Source organism: Brachyhypopomus gauderio, chromosome 14, assembly GCF_052324685.1.
Source record: "Brachyhypopomus gauderio isolate BG-103 chromosome 14, BGAUD_0.2, whole genome shotgun sequence".
Taxonomy (NCBI): domain Eukaryota; kingdom Metazoa; phylum Chordata; class Actinopteri; order Gymnotiformes; family Hypopomidae; genus Brachyhypopomus; species Brachyhypopomus gauderio.
Window position 1 is genome coordinate 13,351,887 of NC_135224.1, and position 22,294 is coordinate 13,374,180.

The window sequence follows — 22,294 nt, forward strand, 5'->3', positions numbered from 1 at the left end:
GCACAGTTGTGCTCAAAATATTGCTCAATATAATGTTGTGCTCAATATAATGCACACAACATTATGTAATGTAAATGTAAATGTCCCATATTTTGTCAATTGTGATTTTTACACCACAATCGAAATTTGTCCTCCGCTTTTAACCCATCTGTGCAATTAGAACACACACACACACACACACACACACACACACACACACACTAGTGATTACTAGGGGGCTGAGGATCACACGTGCCCTAGTCCGGCGCCCAGGGGGCAGTTGGGGTTATGTGCCTTGCTCAAGGGCACCTTAGTCATGGCCTCAGGTCTGGGAATCGAACCCACGACCCTCCGGTCACAAGACCAGTTCCCTATCACCAGGCCATGACTTCCCCATTATGGGTGACATACCAGAGTTCAAAAGAGGACAAATTGTTGATGCACATCGTACTGGCGCGTCTGTGACCAAACATCTTTGTGATATGTCTTTGTGATGTATCAAGAGCCACGGTGTCCAGGTTAATGTCAGCATACTACCAAGAAGAACAAATCGCATCCAACAGGATTAACTGTGGACGCAAGAGGAAGCTGTCTGAAAGGGATGTTCGGGTGCTAACCTGGATTGTATCCAAAAAACATAAAACAACGGCTGCCCAAATCACGGCAGAATTAAATGTGCACCTCAACTCTCCAGTTTCCACCAAAACTGTTTGTCAGGAGCTCCACAGGGTCAATATACACGGCCGGGCTGCTATAGCCAAACCTTTGGTCACTCGTGCCAATGCCAAACGTCAGTTTTAATGGTGCCAGAAGCACAAATCTTGGGCTGTGTACAATGTGAAACATGTATTGTTCTCTGATGAGTCCACCTTTACTGTTTTCCCCACATCCAGGAGAGTTACGGTGTGGAGAAGCCACAAAGAAGCATAACACCCAGACTGTTGCCCAGAGTGAAGCATGGGGGTGGATCAGTGATGGTTTGGGCTGCCATATCATGACATTCCCTTGGCCCAATACTTGTGCTAGATGGGCACGTCACTGGCAAGGACTACCAAACCATTCTGGAGGACCATGTGCCTCCAATGGTTCAAACATTGTATCCTGAAGGTGGTGCCATGTATCAGGATGACAATGAACCAATACACACAGCAAGACTGGTGAAAGATTGGTTTGATTAACATGAAAGTGAAGTTGAACATCTCCGATGGCCTTCACAGTGACCAGATCTAAATATTATTGAGCCACTTTGGGGTGTTTTGGAGGGGCGAGTCAGGAAACATTTTTCTCCACCAGCATCACGTAGTGACCTGCAAGAAGAATGGTTTAAAATCCCTCTGACCACTGTGCAGGACTTGTATATGTCATTCTCAAGATGAATTGACGCTGTATTGGCCGCAAAAGAAGGCCCTACACCATACTAATAAATTATTATGGTATAAAACCAGGTGTTTCAGTTTCATTGTTCAACTCCTGTAAATATATTGATCTGAACCCACCACCTGTTACAAGCATGGCTGGGATGCAGCAGCAACAATTCTTATTGGAAGTGGATGTGATCCAAAGCCTGTTTGGCCATACTGCACACTGAAATGTGACCTGCTGCCACGTTTGTGTGGGTAAGTGAAATATGTAGGTCAGAACCTGCAGAGGGCAGCAGTGAGACACTGGGTCATCTCCACAGGGTCTTACTCACAGGGTCTTACTCACAAGTGAGAGGCAAATCTAAAGTACAGATAGCGAGGACATTCATGGCAAACAGGAAATGATGAGTAGCCCCATATGCTGATTTTGTTACTGCATGTGGAGACTGGCCAACATACAACCCCCCCTCTCAGCAGCTGATATCCACGCTGTGGCTAGGCTACAGTACGCTGATATTCATGCTGTGGCTAGGCTACACTACAGCTGATATCCACGCTGTGGCTAGGCTACAGTACAGCTGATATTCATGCTGTGGCTAGGCTACAGTACAGCTGATATTCATGCTGTGGCTAGGCTACAGTACAGCTGATATCCATGCTGTGGCTAGGCTACAGTACAGCTGATATCCATGCTGTGGCTAGGCTACAGTACAGCTGATATTCATGCTGTGGCTAGGCTACAGTACAGCTGATATCCATGCTGTGGCTAGGCTACAGTACAGCTGATATCCATGCTGTGGCTAGGCTACAGTACAGCTGATATCCATGCTCAACTGCTCTGCTGTAATTAGACAACCATTACTCTGTCGCAGTCAAAGCACTCCAGTGGCCACCTGCCCATCATAACCGTGTGGGTCTCGACTCTACAGCAATAATGTCACGGTGAGGCAGCCCCCTACCGGCCGCCTCCGTCCACAGCGGCTGTTGTTGTTGTTGTTTGGTGACGTCATGTGCGTCCCTCAGGTGGGCGGAGCCCGTGATCCGTCTCACCTGAGGGTCGTTTGTTTGCCTATATATACAAGGCAATATATATATTGGGCAGTCATATATATGTGGGCAGTCATGGCCTGGTGGTTAGGGAACTGGTCTTGTGACCAGAGAGTTCCGGGTTCGATTCCCAGACCTGAGGCCATGACTGAGGTGCCCCTGAGCAAGGCCCTTAACCCTTAATTGCTCACTTGTATAAAAAATGAGATAAAAGTGTAAGTCGCTCTGGATAAGGGCGTCTGCCAAATGCCATAAATGTAAATATATGTCTTGTCTTTGTACCAGTTGACCGCTGGTCATTATATCCTTAATTTGGAGATATTGCACGGGTTTTAGGTTTGCACACTTTCTATTAAACCATCCTTTTTCTCTGAGACTTGGCGTGATCGCTTCCTTTTTGTTGCTCACCCCCGCTCGTCACAAATAATAACCACAGTGACACAGAAAACACTCTAAAAAATTAATGAGTTTATTACTGCCAATACAAGAAAGGTGCACTTTATCAATTTAATCAAAACATCCAGCCACCACTTTTAATTGTTTTATTTGTTATTCACAGTTTAGAAGCTAATTTCCAGTAAATATTTATGTGTTATGTGATACAATTTTTGTCTCAGGTGGTCATTGTGTAGCAGAGGCCACTGTGTCCAGGGGAACAATCACCTTTTCATTAACAGACAGGAAGCGTCATTTCCCTTTAACCATTCAACATGGGACTAAAGTGGATGATTTAACACTGACTCACAGGGCAAACAGAAGCTTCCACTCGGGCTAGTGCTCAGCCCTGAGGCCATGAGGCCAGCCCTTAGACCAGCAAATACCTTTAACATCACTTCCTCCACTCCATCCCCTGTCATTCACTCCTGCTGTTGCCACCTTCACCTTTAATCCCTCAGGTCTCTAATGCTGAAAAGCTGGTCCATAATTTCATTTACTCAAGGTTGGATAATTGCAATGCACTGTTCACTGGGATTCCTACCAAGAGTCTGCAGAGATTACAGTACATCCAGAGCAGAGATTACAGTACATTTGGAGCAAAGATTACAGTACACCTGGAGCAGAGATTACAGTACACCTAGAGCAGAGATTACAGTACATCCGGAGCAGTGATTATTACAGTACACTCAGAGCAGAGATTACAGCACATCCAAAACATAGATTATAGTACATCTGGAGCAGAGATTATTACAGTACATCTGGAGCAGAGATTACAGCACATCCAGAACAGTGCCACATGAATCCTGCTGCGGTCAGAAAGACGAGCACATCTCACCTCTCCTTCATTCATGCCACTGGCTTCCTGTTTCTGCAAGCGTACAACATAAAATTTCTCTCCTTACATATCAGTGTATCTATGGAAATGCATCACCTTACATGCAGGAATGTCTTACCCTTAAAACTTTGTCCTGATCCCTCCATTCTACAAATTCAAATCTTTACATTGAGAACTAAACTCATTACTCGCCGCGTCTATGTGACACTCTCTGACCATCTGAGGGCACTGCAGTCGATTGCTCATTTTAAAAAGGGCCTAAATCTTTTAAGCAGATTTTATGGCTCTTAAATAACCACTGTGTTTGCAATGTAATTAAATTTTCACGTTTTATATTTCTCTGTAGCACTTTGAGATTTGTTTAAATGTAAAGTGCATTATAAATAAAATGTATTATTATAATAAGATGCAGCGAGGACTGACAGTGACAGGGTTCTGCACCGGGTCCCTGTGATTGGAGGACAGCCCAGTCACTCAAACAACACAGACTTATGTAAACACCTGTACTTTCTCTTTGTTATTGTTGTTCTTCATTGTCACATCTACCAGCACAAATGTACATGGCCATTGTGAAAGCTGGAATAGTGTTGGTGAAGCTTCAGCATTGTGTTGGTGAAGTTGTGTTGTGTTGGTGAAGTTCAGCATTGAATCTGAGTCACATAAACTGCTCATCACTAAAATTAACATCAAGTTCTCCATCAGAGTCAATTAGCAACCAAGCAGGCTGCTGAATAACTGCAGGCCTACTGGATGAAGCAAACACCTCCCTGTTGAACACCTCCTTGCTGAACACCTGTAACGGTCTTCTAATTAGACTACTGTATCGTCTTCTAATTGGACCACTGTATCGTCTCCTAATTGGACTACTGTATCGTCTTCTAATTGGACTACTGTATCGTCTTCTAATCGGAATACTCGATGTTAGTCCTGCTCTCTCTGCATTGCACTGGCTCCTGGTTAAATATTGAATTGATAAAAAAATTATTGTGTTGACCTATAAGGTATTAAATGGTCTTGCTCCACAATATCTGGAGCCTATCATACAATCTAGACTTAAGATTCACCTATTTAATCAAGCCTTCAGTTAATATTCTACATGTGAAGGTGTGGAGCTCAGGGGCCCCCAGTCATTGAGTCTTCTGGTGATCTGAATTCAAAATTTCAGTTGTACACACAATATCCCTAACCCCTAACCTTTGTTTATAGTTAAATGGATGCTACGAGATCCGGTAATCAACAGTTGGAGCCATTCCATAGAAAACATTACTCTGAAATATTTTATTATGAGATTTCAATTATTGGCTTCAATCATAATCTGTTTATTTTGCAGCCTAATCCCACTCTAATGAGCACACAAACAGCAGGAACAACACAATGTCATTTCATCTCTCTGTCCTGTGTAACATCACCACTACAGATACAGATTACAGATACAGATTACACTTTATCTTCATTCATGACCTCTTGTATTTTCCCCAGACAGATTAGGGTCACAGAACACAAGTGCGAGGGCAGGAATGTTAGGGGTCATGACATTTGACACCACACGGCCCTAGAGGAGCCCAGAAGCACAAGCTGATCATCTTAACCTTCTGGCAATAGCCACAGTGTGTTTGCAAATACAACACACCCCACTCCCTACTGCCCTCCTTGACGGGACACATGTGGAAGTCTAATGTATGGGGTCAAAGCAAATCTGTAGTCCAAAGCAGGTTTACAGTTCAGCACACGAGGAAAAAAGGGCTGAAGGTTTGTGACATTCTAGGCAGCAAAAACTGATCAGTAAATCAAAACTGCAGAGCAAGCACAATTTGCAATACTGTACTGATGGCATTGTGCACACCCTGCTGTCATAGTAACAGCACTGCAGGGAACTGAGTGTTTGTATGTTTCTATAGCAATGCCAGTGATGTGTGCTGACATAAGGCAGCTGCCTTCAAGTGGTGGTGGTGGGGGGGGGGGACTTGCTTTCTTTTGTCAGCTGAGGTCTGGAGTGTGCAGACTGAGCCACTGGAATTTCTCTTACCGCACCGCAGTCATCTTGAAGTCATTTTCTACCATAATAACAGGACCCTTCAAACTGTGAATTTAGGGTGGATAATTGATCCCTCAGTGAGACCCACAAGGTGTTATCTCCTTGAGAAAGACCTTTTCTCTCCAAAGCTCTTCCATCTGGGACGTTGCAGAACACCCACTGGACCTGCTGAAGATCACTGTTACTTCCTTATAAACATTTGTATCGATACATTGGCTGTGAGCCTCACAGGATTTAAAAAATATACAGTTCCATATGGACTATTTAGTGTTTTTATTTCAATCCAAATGTGTTTCATTTTTTAGTTGTTATTAAAAAAGCACCTTGAATTGCCTCCTTTATGAATTCAGAGGAGAACAGGCTCTATATGCTACCAAGTAATATATGTCAAGTAAGTAAATAATAAATAGTAATACTCTTGACAAGTAAATAATGTCAAGAAAGAGTCTGAAATGAAACACTCTCTGTGGTCCACTTCAACAACGATGTGTGTGACTTTAGGTAAGGAAACCTGCTCAGCTAGAGGCTTTTAAGAAGATATAAACTCAGGACTCAAGAGCATTATTATCCTCTACTGACCAAGAGAGGCAGAGGAAGAGACTGACCCAGACTGTCGGGTGGGCGTTGGCCAAGGGACATGGACAAAAGTGTCCTCCTGAACAGACATGGATAACGGCGTCCTCCTGAAGGGACATGGACTACGGCGTCCTCCTTAAGGGACATGGATAACGGTGTCCTCCTGAAGGGACATGGATAACGGCGTCCTGCTTAAGGGACATTGATAACGGCGTCCTCCTTAAGGGACATGGATAACGGCGTCCTCCTGAAGGGACATGGACTACGGCGTCCTCCTTAAGGGACATGGATCCTCCTGAAGGCTCACTGCACACACTCCACAGGACGTGGGAGGACTTGCAGCCACACTATTCTGGGAATTCTGGGAGTTCTGCCACGTATCACAAGTGGGTTAGTGCCACGCTGCAGGAAACCCTGAATAATCCTGAGGCCCTTTAATGTAAAACAGGCCACACGCGTCTTTAATGTAATGTGCGTATCATGCTTGTGTGAACACATCAGTGTGTGAAGCTCTTTCTGCACTCCTCACACCCCTCACACCTCACAGTCATCACACCACTCACACTCATCACATTGCTCACACTCCTCACAGTCACACCACTCACACTCATCACACACCTCACACTCCTCACACCACTCAAACTCATCACACTCCTCACAACTCGCACTCCTCACACTCATTTCACACCTCACACTCATCACACACCTCACACTCCTCACACCACTCAAACTCATCACACTTATCACTCCTTGCATCACACACTCCTTACACTCCTCACACCACGTCTACAAAAGGCGAAACGCAGAAACTACACAGCAAAAACAATCTAAACAATTAAACGTGTACAGACTAACAAAATATATTTGAAAATGCATTAAAAAAATTATAATGGAAACTTATCCTCTCCTATACTCGCTCTCTACTTCACTGTCCTATACTCCCCCATATTTTCCCATACTCTCCTAAACTCTCCTGTCCTCTACTATACTCACTCTCTCCTATAATCTCCTGTCGCTGGTGGTGGTGTTTCAGAAGAGGGCCGGATCCAAATGTTATCTGCTACGGGTGGTGAGGGAAGCAGATGAATCAGCTCAGAGAAATGTGTTAAGTTTACCTATATGTATCTACAGTGTGTTGATGAGACTTTGTACTGATGGTGAAAACAAATTTCCCCTGTGGACAATAAAGACTGACTGACTGACTGACTGACTGACTGACTGTCTGTCTGTCTATCTATCTTACACAGCGGTGTTAATATAACAAACATACATTTGCTTGTTCTGCACTTGCAGGTCTGTGTGGTTGAGGAGATCATTTCCTCCCAACCTAGATGACCTCATATGGTACGTTTTCAAGAGAATACATGCAGTGTTTAGCAGCTACTCACTTTGCTACTCACTGTAGCCACTACTGCTACTCACTGTAGTCACTATTGCTCCTCACTATAGTCACTACTGTCACTCATTGTAGTCACTTTTGCTACTCACTATAGTCACTACTGTCACTCATTGTAGTCACTTTTGCTACTCACTATAGTCACTACTGTCACTCATTGTAGTCACTTTTGCTACTCACTATAGTCACTACTGTCACTCATTGTAGTCACTTTTGCTACTCACTATAGTCACTACTGCTACTCACTGTAGTCACTATTGCTCCTCACTATAGTCACTACTGTCACTCATTGTTGTCACTCTTGCATTCTGTGGTTCTGTTTCCCACTGCTCTCTCTGTGTGATGTGACCAGACTGTGACCTTGTTGTGGGGGGAATGGAGACGTCTAACTCTGACACAACTTCCAACCTCCTCAAGAAACCTTGACTGAGACACAGAACAGCTCACAATGTCTTATTTACAAGGAGAGTTTTTTCCTCAGAGTGAATCCAACCACAGCGGTCTCTTCAACAGTATTTAGGGTTAGGGATAGTCATTAGTCATGTATGTGTGTGTTTGTGTGTGTGAGAATGTGTTTGTGTTTGTGTATATGTGAGAATGTGTGAGTGTGTGTATGTGAGAATGTGTACATGTGTGAGAATGTGTGTGTGTGTGTGTGTGTGTGTATAGGTGTATATGTGTTTGTGTGTGTGTATATATGTGTGTGCATGTGTGAGTGTGTATATATGTGTGTGCGTGTGTGTGTGTTTGTGTGTGTGTGTGTGTGTATACTTGGTCTTGTGTCTGTCTGACTCCGTTTCTTACTGCTCTGCTCAGGCGTCACAGTGTCAAAACTGGGAGATGATCCCTAACCCTACCCTGAACATAAACACAACCCTACCTATACCCTAGCACTGGGAGATGATCCCTAACCCTAACCTGAACATAACCACAATCCTACCTATACCCTAACACTGGGAGATGATCCCTAACCCTACCCTGAACATAACCACAACCTTACCTACACCCTAACACTGGGAGATGACCCCTAACCTTACTATAAACTTAACCATGACCATACCTATACCCTAAATATAACCCTAACCCATCCATGTGGGCCTGCGAGCCCAGGCTGCTTCAGACAGGACAACAGAACGTAACAGGAATAACAACCACGGGGTGGCGCTGTGGTGGAACATCACTTTACTTCAGTTTGCCATGGTTCCCGAATCCAGCTGAATTACAAATATAACACTCCAGTGATGGGTTTTGGTGCATGAGTTCTGTAGCATAAAAAATCTAAATGAAGTGCCCAAGTCTTTAATTCTTAATCCTCCACTAGTTGAGCAACTGCAGTGTGTCGTATCAGGTTGTCCCTGAGCAGACAGGTCAGGTGAAGCAGTCTGCAGTCATGGGAGTGTAGGGAAGAGTTAAAACCCGAGCACACAACTTGGCTGACCTCACAGCTTGAGTTCAAAAGAGTCTTAGCAGAAGAGTCTTAACTTTCTTTCAACAGCTGTGGCCATTAAAATGGAAGCTTGCCATCAAACCTGAGCCACACTAACCCAAATATCAGTCATGGATATTTAGTGTCAGTGCAAAAGGCATATGAATGTAACATGACACTGGTAGTGTGGTGGCAAAGGACTGGAGTTAGGTTCTACCTTTACACCCATCTACTACAGAAGTATATATGGGAAACCTTTTAAAATATTGCTTCACAACCAGATTATGTTTTAGGTTCACTTACAATGGAAGGGATTATCACTGTTTAATAAACAAAAAAGATCAGTTTTCATTCTAATCTGCAAGTATCTATATTGTACTAATATAGTCAGTCACTGTGGCACTCCCCAAATTTGTACATCATTCAAATAGGAGAAACAGATTCCAGCGCCAAAATTTGTGACCATATAAGGCACTTCCTTCCTGTTCTCAATGCCAGGCGAACACTGAGCAGGTGCCAAGGGAAAGCAGGAAATGGGTCGTATATCTTGGAGATAAGAAGTGGTCGGTACCGTAGGTACACAGAGTACAAAGTGTTGCTGCCACGGCTGTTTCCTGTGTATGCTCTCTAAGAGTCTTATCTCCTGTTGTCAACCGTGTATTACTGTTAAAGCTTGTCCAAACAGGCTGTGTGTGTGTGTGTGTGTGTGTGTGTGTGTGTGTGTGTGTGTGTGTGTGCCCATGCCACACTTCAACATGTAGGTTCAGTAGGTCAGGGCCTGCTCTCATGTGATTATGGTCTGACTTGCTATTCAATTGCACAGCAGAAATGAACACAGGGTTCATCCTGAGTGGTTGTAGTATATAAACACAGGGTTCATCCTGAGTGGTTGTAGTATATAAACACAGGGTTCATCCTGAGTGGTTGTATATAAACACAGGGTTCATCCTGAGTGGTTGTAGTTTATAAACACAGGGTTCATCCTGAGCGGTTGTAGTTTATAAACACAGGGTTCATCCTGAGTGGTTGTAGTATATAAACACAGGGTTCATCCTGAGTGGTTGTAGTATATAAACACAGGGTTCATCCTGAGTGGTTGTATATAAACACAGGGTTCATCCTGAGTGGTTGTAGTTTATAAACACAGGGTTCATCCTGAGCGGTTGTAGTTTATAAACACAGGGTTCATCCTGAGCGGTTGTAGTATATAAACACAGGGTTCATCCTGAGCGGTTGTAGTATATAAAAACATAGAGAATATGGTTTACCAAAGTGGGCGGGTCCTCACTCTGATTACTGTGTGGGCGGGCCCTCTGTTGCTATTGCCAACCATGCCCCTTCCACAGTCTTGCAGGTCTTGCTGTCCATGTTCATCATGGTCTTCGCAGTGGATCAAGACAAAGACATAGGCCTCCGGGGGCACAGTGTGCTTCCTGCAGACCAGCAATATATGCAGGGTATCACTGTGGATTCAGGGTATCACTGTGATTTTATTACTCATACAAGACAGACTGATCCTGAAATCTTGCAGACATTACAAATTATTGCATTGTTCTTCAAGCAGTAACAGCTTGAAATCTGTGTTACTACAAGGTTTAATTGCTGGTGATAAATTTTCATTCTTGAGCAGAACAGATGTGCATGATCATGATGGGACACACAACCACCAAATGTGGTTATGCATTTGGTCTCAAATTTGGGTTAGACACAATAACGTTAGGAGTCCCAGAGGGTTAGTGTTAGACATAACAACACTAGGAGTCCCAGAGGGCTAGTGTTAGACGTAATAACACTAGGAGTCCCAGAGGATGCAGGAGTAATGTCTTATAGAGGAAGATCACACCGTGGTGGTTTATCAGCTTGTCCTGTAGAGGAAGAGATCACACCGGTTAATCAGCCCGTCCTGTAGAGGAAGAGATCACGTCATGGTGGTTAATCAGCCTGTCTTGCAGGAGTATGTCCTGCTAGGTCAAATATCAAATTTGCAGCTAAATCTACTTCTCTAAGTGTAGTTGCATAGTTTTGTCCCAAAATAAACAACAAAGCTCTGGTTAGTGAGGTGGTTAGTGTTACTTACTGGTGTTAAGTCTGTTGGTGCTGATGGACCCCAGTATTATTGGTCTGTTGGGGTTAATATTCTGTTGGCATTGATGGACTGCTGGTGTTAATGGTCGGTTGGTGTCTGCTTGCCCAGACTGAAAAACAAAGGATTAAGGTTAGGAAAAACAATATAAACTCTACGTGAGATTCTGTCATATCTCTCTCTCTCTAAATGGCAAAGCCATCTTTATGTGAATCACTAGCTGCAACTCCAGGGATGTGGTGCCTCGTGTATTCAATGAGTTCCAATCCCATACAGAAAGTAATCTTTACTTCACATTCATACAGCTAAGCACTACAATAAGCAAATGGTGATGCATATTATGATAATGCGTCACAGCTGTCTAAAGGCACCAAAATGGAGGGTCATCCTGTCACATTGGAATAGAGAGGACTGTCTCAGAGAGGACTGTCTCAGAGAGGACCGTCTCAGAGAGCTCCTGATACCATCACAGTCTGGTCAGTCCGCACGCAAAAGAGCTGCAAACGCACATACGTCTGGTCAGGAATTCACACGCAAAACAGCTGCAGGAAGATTTTCAGCAACATCACATTTTGGACTGACATCTGACATCTTTTATCTCCAACTTTAAAGGCACTGTACTGATAATTTAGTCCAAATATGGGTCAGGGCTAACCCTAACCCTAACCCTAGTCCTAACTCTAACCCAAACCCTACTAACCATCGCCCTAGCTTTAACCCTAACTCTACTAACCTTAACCATAGCCCTAACCCTACTAAACCTAAACTTAACCCTACTAACCCTAGCCCTAGCTCTAACTCACATCTGGAGATGACTATAAGTAAATGAAAATGGATAAGAGCCAAATACACATTTACACAAAGGGTTAACCTATGAGATAAATGAATAACTAAATAACAGGGGTTAGCGTTAGGCTCAGCCCTGACCCATACAGACTCATATAACTAAACAACAGGGGTTAGCGTTACGCTCAGCCATAACCCATACAGACTCATATAACTAAACAACAGGGGTTAGCGTTACGCTCAGCCATAACCCATACAGACTCATATAACTAAACAACAGGGTTAGCGTTACGCTCAGCCCTGACCCATACAGACTCATATAACTAAACAACAGGGGTTAGCTTTACGCTCAGCCATAACCCATACAGACTCATATAACTAAACAACAGGGTTAGCGTTACGCTCAGCCATAACCCATACAGACTTATATAACTAAACAACAGGGGTTAGCGTTAGGCTCAGCCATAACCCATACAGACTTATATAACTAAACAACAGGGGTTAGCGTTAGGCTCAGGCCTGACCCATACAGACTCGTATAACTAAACTACAGGGATTTGCCCAGGCCCTGTGCAGGGGGCAACTCTCTTACTTATGCATGCATGTTTTATGGACAGAGTTGGGATGCATGGTTAGCTTTAGTATTGCACAGGGTAATAATTACCTCTCACTACAGTAAATATAATGGAAAAATAACATTACATGTTGAAGCAGAAGAAAATGCACTCATTAAGCACAAAATTACAATAAACACATTAACCAATGTTAAGTGGGGGGGGGGGGGGGTCATACTATTGTCATTACTGTGAGAAACATTATTCCTTCATTCAATCAGTGTGTGTGAATAACAAGTATATTATTACAATTGTACAAGTATACAATTACAATGTAATGCTGATATAATGTCTTGCTGAGAAACAGACAAATGCACAACTCAACTGTGCACAACTCAACTGTGCTGACACACTTCAACCAGACACACTATGACTTTCACTTCTAGCCTTTTAATTGGTCAGCATATTAAGTTAAGGAATGCAGGATCTCTATGGACTATTCTGATATTAACACGCAGCTTATGGAATTATTAGACAGGGCTGGAGTGATGCTGATTACACATTAACAGTAGTGTAGCCCTAATCCTAACCCTGGGGGTGTGGCCAGAGTTAAACTGACCAGCCGTTCAGTTGTGGAGCACACAACTGGTTAATGAGAATTTGGAAATCAAAACGAGAAATTTTGCTGATATCACCTCAGCTGTGTGAGTCCTTCCACACCCTAAGCCCTAACCCTTAAACCAGAGTTGTATAATCCAGGTTCAGAAAGTAAAAGTCCTCACCAGGATTTTGCTCAGGCTTCCTGGATTGTGTTGATTCCATTAATTTTACCTGGATTGCACTAATTAGAAATCTAGCAAGCTTGAGCAAAATCCTGGTGAGGACTTTTACTTTCTGAACCTGGATTATACAACTCTGCCTTAAACCCTAACCCCTAACTGTAACCCTTCCACACTTTTCTCCCACTGACAGAGCCTTCAGACAAGGCAGAAATACTCACATATAGGCCATGTGTAGGCCACGTGTAGGCCACGTGTAGGCCACGTGTAGGCCATATGTAGGCCACGTGTAGGCCACATGTAGGCCATGTGTAGGCTGCATGCTCCCAGGCATCAAAGGAGGGAGAAAGGCGAGGCTGAGTTCCAACACAAAAGAGTAATATCAGGATTAGAGTTAGGGTTATATCAAATTTAGGATTAAGATTATGGTTATATCAGGATTTAGGATTAGGGTCATGACCCTAAGTGTGCTTCCATGTGTGGAGGTTAGGTTTATATCAGGATTAGGGTTAAATCAGGATTAGGATTAGAGTCATCACTCTAAGAATAGAGCTTCCTACATACTCTTGCATCCAATATTGAATGTATTTCCTTTACTAGTATGAAAACAGCAGTTTCGGCAAGAGGACCTTCAGGGATGGGACACGGGTGAATTCTTGTTTGTTTCAAATTTAATGACTTGCACAAATATCTGTGTGACCTTCAGTGTAGCATCTGCCCTTTGATCTATGACCTTCACTAAATTCCCACTGGTAAACTGTACATCAGGGTCATAAAAGCTCTGCATGCTGCTTGAACCCCTTTGTCTCCGCATTTCCTTTGTTGTTTTAAGGTCTGGAGGCATTTTGGACTGACAGCGTGATCTACAATGACAGTCTATGCCTGACTAAGCACGTTGTCCATGGGCTGAACCAAGAACCAAGACTTTGCGCACATTCAGATTAGCAAGGCTCAGTCACAGGGAAAAGCACAGGGTCACAAACTTGTGTGTAGTTCTTCATCAAATGGCCAAATGCAAGCTAACCATGGGATGCATGTAACCAAGCAAGTGTCAGTCAGAAATGCACTGAGCAAATGTCCTTTTTATGAACCCATCCATGACTTTAAAGGAAGGTGATTCGGGTGATGGCATCATCACCAGCACCACCATACAACTCCATCACTGCAGACACATTTACCCTCTTCTGTGGCTTTCAGATGGCAGGAACAGAAGCATCTGCAATCTGTTAAATAACCCTACAGTGCTCTTCACCACGAAGAGACGACCACATCACTTATGGTGCTCAGAACAATGCCTGGTGGTGGTGTGGGGTGAGGGTGTTCATATAAACATGTTATATGTTTCCATTTAACTCTGAAGGATTCAATGGAGAAATGTGGCAGACTCTCACCGCTTGCACTTCCACCAGCTCATTGGCATGAAAATTAAAGCTGATCCTACTGTGGCGCATCAGAAAGACATGCATACATTTGCAGCCACTGAGCAGGTCATATCAACACAACCTTGTGTTTATGGTACACTTTCACCCTGCCAAGGTTCTTGGGGTTTTCTTGGTTTTAAAGCCTTTTTCTCATTTTGGCTCTGGGGTTTGAAGACCCACATTCAGATTGGGAAAATGTGGAAGATCAAAAACATAAATATATGAAGTTCTGAAACTTAAATCCCTATTTGCATAAACATAGGGGTGAAGGCAAAACCTCTGGTCACACTGAATGAAAATATGGAACTTCAAAGTCAGCAAAGACTACAAAGTGTTATATTTGTCCAGTAATGGAAATAACAAAATATATGACCCTTTATACAGGAGTGCAACAGCCCTGGCCCTGCACAGCTGTAATCCTAGTCTTAATCCTAACCCTACCCCTAACCCTGGCCCTACACAGCTGTAGTCCTAACCCTAACCCTAACCCTGGTATTGCAAGGTTGTAATCCTATATATAGTTATATATAGTATATATAATATATAGTTGTTTTCTGATTCTTGCCTATGGATTATACACTCTGTATTCTAACCCATTTCAAGCATTAATACCGGTAACTCTAGCAATTTTCTACTGGTACCTTTCAGAGTGGAGCTAAATATGCAGTGAAGCTGGAGTGACCTGGAGTGACCTGGAGTGACCTCATTAGGGATGTGGACCCATAACATTGTAAAGCTGCTTTGTGACGTGTTGTAAAAAGTGTTATATAAATACATTTGACTTTGACTTTGGATTAACCTTGAGTGACCTGGAGTGTCAGAGCCCAATGTGAGTGGACTAGTGGTCCAAGATCATTGGCCCTGTCAGTTGTCATGATGTAGGATGCATGATCCCCAACACACAGACAGAACACCTCCCCAACACACACATACAGAACACCTCCCCAACACACACATACAGAACACCTCCCCAACACACATACAGAACACCTCCCCAACACACATACAGAACACCTCCCTAACACACACATACAGAACACCTCCCTAACACACACATACAAAACACCTCCCCAACACACACATACAGAACACCTCCCAACACATACAGAACACCTCCCTAACACACACATACAAAACACCTCCCCAACACACACATACAGAACACCTCCCCAACACATACAGAACACCTCCCCAACACACATACAGAACACCTCCCTAACACACACATACAGAACACCTCCCCAACACATACAGAACACCTCCCCAACACACACATACAGAACACCTCCCCAACACACATACAGAACACCCCCCGAACACACACATACAGAACACATCCCCAACACAGACAGAACACCTCCCTAACACACACATACAGAACACCTCCCCAACACACACATACAGAACACCTCCCCAACACACATACAGAACACCCCCCGAACACACACATACAGAACACCTCCCCAACACATACAGAACACATCCCCAACACAGACAGAACACCTCCCCAACACACATACAGAACACCCCCCGAACACACACATACAGAACACCTCCCCAACACATACAGAACACATCCCCAACACAGACAGAACACCTCCCCAACACACATACAGAACACCCCCCCAACACACACATACAGAACACCCCCCCAACACACACATACAGAACACCCCCCCAACACACACATACAGAACACCCCCCAACACACACATACAGAACACCTCCCCAACACAAATACAGAACACCCCCCCAACACACACATACAGAACACCTCCCCAACACACATACAGAACACCCCCCGAACACACACATACAGAACACCTCCCCAACACATACAGAACACATCCCCAACACTGACAGAACACCTCCCCAACACACATACAGAACACCTCCCCAACACATACAGAACACATTCCCAACACAGACAGAACACCTCCCCAACACACATACAGAACACCCCCCGAACACACACATACAGAACACCTCCCCAACACACACATACAGAACACCTCCCCAACACACACATACAGAACACCCCCCCAACACACATACAGAACACCCCCCGAACACACACATACAGAACACCTCCCCAACACATACAGAACACATCCCCAACACAGACAGAACACCTCCCCAACACACATACAGAACACCCCCCGAACACACACATACAGAACACCTCCCCAACACATACAGAACACATCCCCAACACAGACAGAACACCTCCCCAACACACATACAGAACACCCCCCGAACACACACATACAGAACACATCCCCAACACAGACAGAACACCTCCCTAACACACACATACAGAACACCTCCCCAACACACATACAGAACACCCCCCGAACACACACATACAGAACACCTCCCCAACACATACAGAACACATCCCCAACACTGACAGAACACCTCCCCAACACACATACAGAACACCTCCCCAACACATACAGAACACATTCCCAACACAGACAGAACACCTCCCCAACACACATACAGAACACCCCCCGAACACACACATACAGAACACCTCCCAAACACACATACAGAACACCTCCCCAACACATACAGAACACCTCCCCAACACACACATACAGAACACCTCCCCAACACACACATACAGAACACCCCCCCAACACACATACAGAACACCCCCCGAACACACACATACAGAACACATCCCCAACACAGACAGAACACCTCCCTAACACACACATACAGAACACCTCCCCAACACACATACAGAACACCCCCCAACACACACATACAGAACACCTCCCCAACACATACAGAACACATCCCCAACACAGACAGAACACCTCCCCAACACATACAGAACACCTCCCCAACACATACAGAACACCCCCCAACACACACATACAGAACACCCCCCCAACACACACATACAGAACACCTCCCCAACACATACAGAACACCCCCCCAACACATACAGAACACATCCCCAACACATACAGAACACATTCCCAACACAGACAGAACACCTCCCCAACACACACATACAGAACACCCCCCAACACACACATACAGAACACCCCCCCAACACACACATACAGAACACCTCCCCAACACACATACAGAACACCCCCCCAACACACACATACAGAACACCTCCCCAACACACATACAGAACACCCCCCGAACACACACATACAGAACACCTCCCCAACACATACAGAACACATCCCCAACACTGACAGAACACCTCCCCAACACACATACAGAACACCTCCCCAACGCATACAGAACACCTCCCCAACACAGACAGAACACCTCCCAAACACACATACAGAACACCTCCCCAACACATACAGAACACATCCCCAACACAGACAGAACACCTCCCCAACACAGACAGAACACCTCCCCAACACACATACAGAACACCTCCCCAACACAGACAGAACACCTCCCCAACACACATACAGAACACCCGTATCTTCAGATAGTTCCTGCAAATACTATTGAATGTTTCATTATCTTATGATAAACACTCTCAATCTAGTCTCCAATGGCAACGTTGCCACAAAAAGCTCACACTTATCTGTTTCTGGGTTGTGCTCAGAATGCTATGAGCCAGCTGGCCAATCACATAACCATTTCTGGGCTAGCTGGCCAATCACATTACAGTACTCTACAGTACTGTAAATATCATAAAATATAAATATCGCTCAGTCACCAGACACGTGCTTAAGCTCGTCTTTATTAGGGGACCTGATAAATGTGCAGCTGTCTGGGCACCTCTACACTACACTACACCATCACACACCAACCTTTCCTTTTTTGCTTTTACCCCATTGGTCTGACCTCATTTCACCAGCAAATGAGAAGAGCTATTTTTAACCACACATGCCTGTGGTGGCCACACGGAGGAGACTGCGGGGCGTGGCTTCACAATATCCCACAGTGCCACTTGGTCTCCTTAGTAACCTTCAGGAAAGGCCCAGGGACGCTGCCCTGACATTTGGCAAGAAGTGTGCTTCCCTGGCCTTTCAAGTTTAGTTCCCATTAAATGATTGTGTTTTATAGTGTATATGATTCTCCTGTTAATAATTTATTGAACATTTATTGAAGGTCTGCATCACCACTCCAGTGGTTCAGCTGTTGAGTCAAAGTTGCATTGGGAATTTCATTACATTTCAAACTGGATGTTTAATACACATATTGCATTAATGTGACTCTTTGGAAATTCTGTTTTGCTGGTAATAATTAATGGCTCATTATAGAGGGCCCCATGTTGGTAAAGTCTCTAATGATCATATGCAGACCAGCACACATGACTGCTGGATCTCACTGGATTCATTGCTGCCATGACCAGTCAGTGTCCTTGTCCCATTTCATTAGGAGATGAAACTTTTCTGAGTGGTGAAGATAGAAAAAGTCCTTTAGATGTTGTGGTGGGTTAGGGATTAGCTATGTGTAATGTAGCTATGGGTTTATTTTAGTAGGGTTAGTGTTCAATAGGCCAACAACCCTGAATCACCTTCACCCCCCTTTCCCATTCTGAATGTATCCAAAATGGAATAGACATAGAATGTATTTTGGCTGACCCTGGGGTTAGGGTAAGGGTTAGGGTTAGGGTACTCCCCCTATAACTGGCTGGGCATCGCCATCGTGACACTTACAGTGGAGCAGTTGGCTGCCTGGTAGCATGCCTGTGGGAACTGTGGGAGGTTGTGGGTAACGGGGAAGTTCAGTGGCCCTGGTAAACTGGGACCAGTTGACTTCTGTTCACCCATAATGACTGGTGTGTTGGTGAGGGTGGGCCTTCAGTGAGTACTGAGGCAGCCTTTGATTACACGTCCCACCCTAACCCCAACCCTAGCCCTAACTTTAACCCTAACCTTAGTCCTAACCCTAGCCCTAACCCTAACTCTAGAGCAGGAGACTTTAGCCTCTTTTAAATGTCTAACCTTAACCCTAACCCTTAGGCTCTTAGCAGAGTTTCTTGTCCCTTAAGTTCTGACTTTGTCAACATGTCGTTGTCTTAAAGAGAACTTCGTTCTGTCCTTTAAAAGAAGGCAGCTTACAGAGCTGGAGGGCAAGTCCCCTAATTCCAGTGGGGAACACGAGGCAAGACGATGAGTTTTTAGCTCAATTAAATAACTTGAGTAGTAAAGTAAAACCAAATTCAAGGTTAACAGCAGTTCTGGATTCAGTAGTAATTTATAATTGTCAGTAATTTATAATTATCTACTGACAGTATCATAGAACACAACTCAATCAGAAATGGTCAAACAAATCGTTAGACTTGCACAATGTGTAACCCCTAACCCTAACCCTACTCAGTTGACAGAGAGGGAGAGGAGCAGATGACCAGGAGGCCTCACAGCACCAGTGTTTCCAACACTCATCCCAGTCTTGCGCTGAGACACACACTGGTAGAGGAGTGATGATTTCTGCTGTGTACTCTGGTAGAGGAGTGGTGCTTTCTTCTGTGTACTCTGGAAGAGGAGTGATGATTTCTTCTGTGTACTTTGGTAGAGGAGTGATGATTTCTTCTATGTACTCTGGTAGAGGAGTGATGATTTCTTCTGTGTACTCTGATAGAGGAGTGATGATTTCTGCTGTGTACTCTTGTAGAGGAGTGATGATTTCTGCTGTGTACTCTGGAAGAGGAGTGATGATTTCTTCTGTGTACTCTTGTAGAGGAGTGATGATTTCTGCGGTGTACTCTGCCCTTAGGGGCAGTCATGGCCTGGTGGTTAGGGAACTGGTCTTGTGACCGGAGGGTTGTGGGTTCGATTCCCAGACAGGCCATGACTGAGGTGCCCTTGAGCAAGGCACCTAATCCCAACTGCTCCCCAGCGTCGGGCGCCGGGCTAGGGCTGCCCACCGCTCTGGGCACGTGTGATCCACAGCCCCCTAGTAATCACTAGTGTGTGTGTGTGTGTGTGTTCTGACTGCACAGATGTGTTAAAAGCGGAGGAAAAATTTTGATTGGGGTGTAAAAATCACAATTGACAAAATATGGCACATTTTGGTAGAGGAGTGATGATTTCTGCTGTGTCTCAGTACTACATGTTGCAGATCCATTTCACTTTCAGAATGAGGCTGAGCAGATCACTTTCATCACCACTGATTTTGCCAGGATGCTGAGATTTTTTTATTTTTACATTTATGGCATTTGGCAGACGCCCTTATCCAGAGTGACTTACATTTTTATCTCATTTTTTATACAAGTGAGCAATTGAGGGTTAAGGGCCTTGCTCAGGGGCACCTCAGTCATGGCCTCAGGTCTGGGGATCGAACCCACGACCCTCCGGTCACAAGACCAGTTTCCTAACCACCAGGCCATGACTGCCAGATGAAGAGATGAAGACAGCAACTCCTGTGATGTCTGCCACATCTACCAGGACACACAAGCGGACCAAGAACTCTCCAGGACTGCAAGACGGAGTTAAGCTTGTTGTGTGTTGTGTCCCTTATGAGGGTGCTGGTGTGTTGTGTCATTATGCGGGTGCTGCCGTGTCATGACACTGTTGTGCTCAATGCAACTGTGTTACAATCCACCCAACCTCACACATCCACGTCAGTCCGATCCGCTGAGAACATGCACCACTCAGACCAGACTCAGATCACCTTCAACATGACACTTTTACTGCTGGCCACATCCTTTTTGGCACGCTGGGGAGGAGGCAAATCTTTTTGGGGGGGCAGATGGGTGAGGGGGGTAGGAGGGGAGAAGTTCTCCGTCACCTCGGGCCCCCTGACTGAAGGATGACCTACAGACTGGAATCTAATAATAATCATCTGGTGTGGAATGCTGGTACTTTCAGACAACACATCAAGAAGTTCATGAAAGAACTACTACTTATCACTAATACAAAATCTGTAAGAACTCATATTGTTACTTGATTTTACTGATGCATGTTATCTATCATGAATACCATATCCCCTGAGCTACAACCATGCCAGCACTGCCATGCCCACCTCCTGTTCCCACTACCATCTCCGATCTGGTTGGCCAGAACATTAACTAGACACTCCGGTTGTCTATTCTGTCTCTTACGTGAGTCACTTATTTAATCCCCCATCTCTTACTGCGAAGACAGCCTCATGACACATATCAAGCATTTTCTGGACATGCTTGCTAGCCTGGCTGTTGAACTCTGCATGTTTTCAAGACCCTGTCTCCTTCATCCTCAGATATCTCACACACCCTGCCGCTCTCTTTCGACATTGGACTTGCCTGAACTGAGTTCCTGATGAACTACTTCCTGCCTACCTCTCTGTTCTCATGACCCTTCCGGGATTTACCTTTCCACTGCCTATCTACTTCACAATCCCAGATAAAGTGCTTGCAGTTGGATCCTCCATCTCATCTCATCTTGCATTCGTTGTATTACACGACACATACAGAATCTCCTGAATGCTTAGAGCTACTGGTGTGGAGCTGGTGCTCTTCAGTCAGGGATGTCAATCATTTGCCCAATCACAGCTGGAAGGGGGGGGGGGGACTAAATGGGGATTTATGTTGCTTTGGTAAATGACTCCCCAGTACATAACTAGTTGATCCTAATACAGTCACAACTTGGGCCATGGCTGACTGAT

The 22,294-nt window shown here is 44.6% G+C and overlaps 1 long non-coding RNA gene across 1 annotated transcript in view; it reads right to left on the minus strand.

Annotated features, from left to right (window-relative positions):
* Positions 1-9,614: 9,614 nt before the first annotated feature.
* The window catches only part of LOC143475490 (uncharacterized), a 35,056-nt gene continuing 22,376 nt past the window's right edge, over positions 9,615-22,294 (minus strand). Inside the window, exons 2-3 of the long non-coding RNA XR_013121032.1 lie at positions 11,171-11,288; positions 9,615-10,958 (exon numbers count right to left, since the gene is read on the minus strand). This is a non-coding gene — a long non-coding RNA (uncharacterized LOC143475490). The remainder of the gene's footprint in view (positions 10,959-11,170; positions 11,289-22,294) is intronic.